This window comes from Lagopus muta, chromosome 8, assembly GCF_023343835.1.
Source record: "Lagopus muta isolate bLagMut1 chromosome 8, bLagMut1 primary, whole genome shotgun sequence".
In the NCBI taxonomy this organism is placed as follows: domain Eukaryota; kingdom Metazoa; phylum Chordata; class Aves; order Galliformes; family Phasianidae; genus Lagopus; species Lagopus muta.
In genome coordinates this window covers 36,738,833-36,745,536 of record NC_064440.1, presented here as the reverse complement: position 1 = coordinate 36,745,536, position 6,704 = coordinate 36,738,833, and the positions used below count along the sequence as shown (strand labels likewise).

At 51.6% G+C, this 6,704-nt stretch overlaps 1 long non-coding RNA gene across 1 annotated transcript; it reads right to left on the bottom strand.

Annotated features, from left to right (window-relative positions):
• Positions 1-1,958: 1,958 nt before the first annotated feature.
• LOC125696864 (uncharacterized) lies at positions 1,959-5,416 on the bottom strand. The gene is made up of 4 exons (XR_007378573.1): positions 5,291-5,416; positions 4,840-4,977; positions 3,184-3,330; positions 1,959-2,017 (listed from the first exon to the last, which is right to left on the bottom strand). It is a non-coding gene; the product is annotated as an uncharacterized LOC125696864 (long non-coding RNA).
• Between the last annotated feature and the right edge of the window lie 1,288 nt (positions 5,417-6,704).

Sequence of the window (6,704 nt, the reverse complement as noted above, 5' to 3'; positions counted from 1 at the left end):
TTGAAATAAGTTGAATGCAAAGCGAAAGCCAATTTGGTTGAGATCAATTGAATACAGACGCTGAAATCAGCGCAACTCTTCAAATGGCCACAAGGGGGCGCGAGTCTCAGACTGGCCGGGAGGAACAAAATCGCCTCCGCCGGCCCTTGGTTACGGGGGTTGGGTTAGCCCTGCGCTAGAACAAACAAAGCAAAGCTAACCCAACCCCGTAAGCAAGGCAATCTTAAAGCCAATTTGGATTACATTTAATTGGATGTAAAACTAAAGCCAATTTGGTTTACATTAATCGAATGTAAAGCTAAAGCCAATTTGGTTTACATTAAGTGAATGTAAAGCTAAAGCCAATTTGGTTTACATTAAGTGAATGTAAAACTAAAGCCAATTCGGTTTACATTAATTGAATGTAAAGCTAAAGCCAATTTGGTTGAAGTCAATTGAATGCAGACGCTGAAATCAGCGCAACTCTCAAAATGGCCACAAAGGGGCACGAGTCTGAAAGTGGCCAGGAAGGAATGCAGATGGCATCAGAAGGAAGCGTTGATTGGCCTGGGAGCAGAAGGGCCCTCAGGAAGGGTGCGGGTGGGTTGGATCGCTGGGCTGAAGCTGATGGGATGAACTGTAATGAGACCGAGTGCCGCGTGACAGGAAGATCATGGAAATCATGGAAAGGGGAACGGAGTAGTGGGGATTCGGGGTAACAGCTCAACTGAACTGAGCTGGCGGGTGACTGTGGGGAGGCCAGGAAAGCCAATGGGCATCGCAGGGGGGAAGTCATCAACTGGAAGCATCGAAGGCATCTTCACCTGTAATACAGAGACATGCTTTAGAAGGAGGAACGCTGAGGACCCAAACTGTGCTCACCGTCAGCCCACCCCCACAAGGCAAAGGCAGGAGCAAAAGGCAAGGAGAACAGCCGAGGGAACGCCAAAACAGAGGGCAAAGGCAAAGGGATGGGAAAGGCTTGGAGAATGCCAAAAGTTGCATCATAGGTCAGGCCCAAGGAGAAGGCCGCAGAGAACACCAGAACAGAGACCAAAGGAGATCAACGCAGAAGGCCAAAATGGAGGGCGAGGTCCCGTGAGAACGCTGCAGGGAAGGCCGATGCAGAAGGTCAAGGGCAATGGCCAAAGAGAATGCAGCACAAAAGGCCAAAACCAAAGGGAAAGAGAATGCTGTAGGAGAAGACAAAACAAGAGGCCAAAGGGAATGTGGCAAAGAAGGCCGGGAGCAATGGCCAAAGAGAACGTGGAAGGGGACACCAAAATCAAAGGCCAAAGAGAACACTGCAGGGAACGCCAGAACAGGAGGCCAAAGGGAATGTGGCAAAGATGGCCGAGGGCAAAGGCCAAAGAGAACGCAGCCAGGAGCGCCAAAACTGAAGGCCAAAATAATGTTGCAGGGAACACCAGAACGGGAGGCAAAGGGAACGTGGCAAAGAAGGCCAAGGACAAAGGCCAAGGGAATGTGGCACAGATGACCAGAACCAAAGGCCAAAGAGAACACAGCGAAGGTGGCCAAGGGCAAATGGCCAAGAGAATGCCACAGGGAACGCCAAAACAGGAGGGCAAGAGAACGCAGCAGGAAAAGCCAAGGGCAAGGAGAATGCTGCAGGGAAAGGCTGGAGGCAAGGAGAACACGGAAAGAAAAGGACAGGCAGCATTCAGGACACCATGAAGTGCAGAAATGAGCTCTGGGAACCCTACCTTGTGTCTCAGTAAGTAATGAGTAAACACTGGTGGGGTGAGCATTGCCCTTACCTGCTGGGCAGACAATTACCAGGCAGCAAAGTGGGGGTTCCAGGGCGTTCCAGGAAATGCAGATTCCGGTTCCTGCTGCTGTCATCAAGAGCCGCACATCTCCATGCTGTCCTTACAGCACTCAGGAAAGGGAACGGAGCAGGGATTCAGGTAACGGCTGGACTGAACTGAGCAGGGCGTGGTGAGTGCGGGGAGGACTGGAAAGACGATGGCATGGCAGGGGGGAAGCCATCAACTGGAAGCATCGAAGGCATCTTCACCTGTAATACAGAGACACGCTTTAGAAGGAGGAACGCTGAGACAGAAACGATGCTCAGTCAGCCCACCCACAAAACATGGAAGCCAAACACAGCTCCAAGAAATGGCTTCAGAGTAAGGTTAGGAGTATTTAACAGGGAAGCTGTGGGGCTTTTGTTAGTATTACACAGAAGGTTACAGAGGGGTTCAGTGCCCAATTGAAAGCACTATGGAAGGTGCAGGGTTAATTTGCACAGGTATCTATACAGTCATGGCTGCAATTCACACTACATTTGGGGGTTCAGAGCTTAGGGTTGGGGAGAAGGTATTGAGGTTAGGGTTATTAGGATCGTGCTCAGAGTGAGCGATAGGGAAGGCCAAGGCAAAGGTAAGAGCAAAAGGCAAGGAGAACAGCTGAGGGAACGCCAAAACGGAGGGCAAAGGCATGGACGACACCCAAGGGGAAGGCAACGTCAAAGGCAAAGGGAAGGCAAAGGCAGGGAGAGCACTGAAGAGAAAGCCTCATCACAGGCCAGGCCTGAGGAGAAGGCCGCAGAGAACGCCAAAACAGAGACAAAAGAAAACAAATCAGGGAAGGCCAAAATGGAGGGCAAGGTCCATGAGAACGCTGCATGGAAGGCCAACGCAGAAGGCCAAGGGCAATGGCCAAAGAGAACATGGAAGGGAACGCCAAAACCAAAGGCCAAAGAGAACGCCATAAGGGATGCCAAAACAAGAGGCCAAAGGGAATGTGGCAAAGAAGGCTGAGGGCAATGGCCAAAGAGAACGCAGCCAGGAGCGCCAAAACTGAAAGCCAAAGAGAATGTTGTAGGGAATGCCAGAACAGAAGGCAAAGGGAACGTGGCAAAGAAGGCCAAGGACAAAGGCCAAGGGAATGTGGCACAGATGACCAGAACCAAAGGCCAAAGAGAACGCAGCAAAGGTGGCCAAGGGCAAATGGCCAAGAGAATGCCACAGGGAACGCCAAAACAGGAGGGCAAGAGAACGCAGCAGGAAAAGCCAAGGGCAAGGAGAATGCTGCAGGGAAAGGCTGGAGGCAAGGAGAACACGGAAAGAAAAGGACAGGCAGCATTCAGGACACCATGAAGTGCAGAAATGAGCTCTGGGAACCCTACCTTGTGTCTCAGTAAGTAATGAGTAAACACTGGTGGGTGAGCATTGCCCTTACCTGCTGGGCAGACAATTACCGGCCAGCAAAGCGAGGTTCCGGGGCATTCCAGGAAATGCAGATTCCAGTTTCTGCTGCTGCCATGAAGAGCCGCGCATCTCCGTGCTGTCCTTAAAGTGCTCAGGAGCAACGCAGCTCTGCTGCCACCTGTGGGACACAATGCAGTAATGAAGGCGCTGCCCCGCATGTGTGGGGCTGCACCCTGAGCACGTTGCTGTAATGATGACACAAGGATTGTAATTAATTATAATTATAATTAACATTAGGGATATAATTAATGTTATTCATAGGGTTGAAGTTACAGTTGGTCTAACATCAGTATTCTGCACTACAATCACAATTAAGGTTATTTGACAAAAAACATGAGGCATTATTTTTAAGGCAGCATTCAGGTTAAGAGACATTTTCAACACTGTGTTAAGGGTTTGGTTTACAGATACGCTGCAGGTTAACACAATTATCATTAGAACTCCCATTTCAGCTACGGGTTCAGGTCAAGGTTAACTTTAATGTTGCCTCCCAGCTAATCCCAGAGTGCCGAAGACAAGCAGAACTCCCAGGGCAGGCAAAGGGAAGGAGAACTCTCATGGAAAACCAAGGTAAATGCAAAGAAAACAGCCAAGCTAAGGCAAGGGCAAAAGCAAAGAGAGCACCAATGGAAAGCCAAGGTGAGGGCAAGGAGAACGCAACAGGAAAGGTCAGAATACAGCCAAAGAGAACACAGCAGGAAAGGCCAAGGGCAAAGGCCAAGAGAATGCAGCACAAAATGCCAAAACAAAAGGACAAGGGAACACAACGTGGAATGCCCAGGCAAGGGCTAAGAAAACATGGCAGGAAAAGCCAAAATAGGAGGGCAAGAGAACGCGGCAAAGAAGGCCAATGCAGAATGTGGCTGGAACAGCAAGTTAGGAGGTCAAAGAGAATGCTGCAGGGAATGCCCAGGCAAGGGCCAAGACAATGTGGCAGGAAATGCCAAAACAGGAGGCCAAAGAGAATGCTGCCGGGAACGCCAAAAACTGAATGCTGAAGAGGATGTGGCAACAGAAAGCCAAGGGCAATGGCCAAGAGATGTGGCATAGAACACAAAAACAGGAGGGCAAGGGCCAAGAGAACGTGGAAGGAAATGCCCAGGATGATGGCCAAGAGAACACGGCAAGAAACGCCAAAACAGGAGGGCAGGAGAACGCAGCAGGGAACACCAAAACTGAATGCCGAAGTGAATGTGGTAAAGAAAGCCAAGGGCAATAGCCAAGAGAACCCAGCATGGAACACAAAAACAGGAGGGCAAGAGAATGCCCAGCCAATGGCAACGGCTAAGAGAACGTGGAAGGAAATACCAAAACAGGAGGGCGAGAGAACGCAGTACAGAACGCCAAAACTGAACGCTGAAGTGAATCCAGCAAAGAAAGCCAAGGGCAACGGCCAAACGAACGTGGCATGGAACACAAAAACAGGAGGGCAAGAGAATGCAGTAGGGAACAGCAAGGGCAAAGGGAAGGAAAACACTGCAGTGAAAGGCCAGAGACAAAGAGAACACAGAAAGAAAAGGACAGGCAGCATCCAGGGCACCATAAAGTGCAATGAAGAGCTCTGGGAGCACCGTGTTGTGCCGTGCTATGGAGTGGGTAAACACTGATGGGTGAGCATTGCCCTTACCTGCTGGGCAGACAATTACCAGCCAGCAAAGCGAGGCTCCAGGAAATGCAGATTCCGGTTCCTTGCTGTTCCCATGAAGAGCCACGCATCTCCATGCAGTCGTTACGGCACTCGGGAGCGCTGCAACTCCGCAGCCACCTGTGGGACACAAAACAGTAATGAAGACACTGCCCTACAGATGTGCCTCTTTCACAAACCTGCACTCCTTTCCCTGATCAATGTGGCTGCACTCTGTGCGTGATGCTGCTTACCAGCAGCACTGCAGCTGGGAACAACAGACAAGGAGAAGGCTCAGGTACCCAACAACATCCATCTTCCATCTTCCTCTGATAACTGCTCATTATACACTGCTCTCACCTTCGGTTTGGTAGGTGGGGATTGAGGAAGCAATGCCGGTCCCACAGACCCCTCCCTATCCCACACTGTGATGGCAGATCAGGATCTGGACCACCTGAGAACCTGACATCCAGGAGTCTTTGGGTCCTGATGAGACGAGTCCCAGAGCCCTGAGGGAATTCACCGCTGCAGTCACCGAGCCACTCTCAGTGGTATTTGAGAAGTCGAGGCAGTCAGGTGAAGTCCCTGGTGAGCAGAAAAAAGGCAACAGCACAGCTGTTACTGCAGATATAAAGTGTGACCCTGGGAACCACCAACGTGTCAGTCTCACCTCTGTGCTGCAAAAAAATCGAGGAGCAGATCCTCCTGGAAGTGACTCTGAAGCACGTTCCAGTGCGTCACCACCCTCTGTGTGAAAAGCTTCCTCCTAATAACCAACCTAAACCTCCCCTGTTTCAGTTTAAAATCATTTCCCCTTGTCCTATCACGATCCACCCTCGTAAACAGCCGTTCCCCTTCCTGCTGTTCCCCCTTCAAGTACTGTGAGGCTGCAATGAGGTCCCCCCAAGCCTTCTCTTCTCCAGGCTGAACAACCCCACTTCCCCTCAACCTTTCCTTGTAGGAGAGCTGCTCCAACCGTCTGCTCATCTCAGTGCCTCCTCTGGACCCGCTCCATGAGCTCCACGTCCTTCCTGTGCTGGGGGCCCCAGGCCTGGATGCAGCACTGCAGATGAAGCCCTCACAAGAGCCGAGCAGATGGGGACGATCACCTCCCTCTCCCTGCTGGCCGCTTCTCTTTTAACGCAGCCCAGAACACAGCTGGCCTTCCAGGCTGCAAAGCACGCTCTGCTGGCTGATGTCCCACTCATGGATGCCAGCTCATCCACCGGGGAGCCGCAAGTCCTTCTCTGTGGGGCTGCTCTCAAGGTGTTCTTTGCTGAGTTTGTACAAACACCTGGGATTGCCCCTTCATCAGTGACATTGACAGTGGGGCTGAGTGCACCCTAATGACACCGAGCTGTGGGGTGCAGTGACGCACTAGAGGGACAACGCCATCCAGAGGGACCTCAACAGGCTGAGTAGTGGCACTCAGCAATGCGCCTTCCAGCCCAGAAAGCCAATCGTACGCTGGGCTCCATCCAAAGATGTGTGGTCAGCAGGCGAAGGGAGCTGGTCCTGCCCCTCTGCTCTGCGCTGTGAGGCCTCACCTGGAGGTGCTGCATCTGGATGTGGATGTCCGCAGCGCAGGACAGACGTGGAGCTGTTGGAGAACATCCAGAGAACAGCCACAAATATGAACTGAGGGATGGAACGCCTTTCCTATAAAGAGAGAGAGCTGGAGCTGTTCAGCCTGCAGAAGTGAAGGCTCCAAGGTGATCTGGTAACAGCCTTTCAACACCCGAAGGGAAGAACAAGGAAAGATTTAGCCTAGATATAAAGAAAATCTGGTACAGTGAGGGTGGTGACACAGCAGAACAGGTTACCCAGACATGTGATGGATGCCCCGTCCCTTCCAAGGTGAGGCTGGG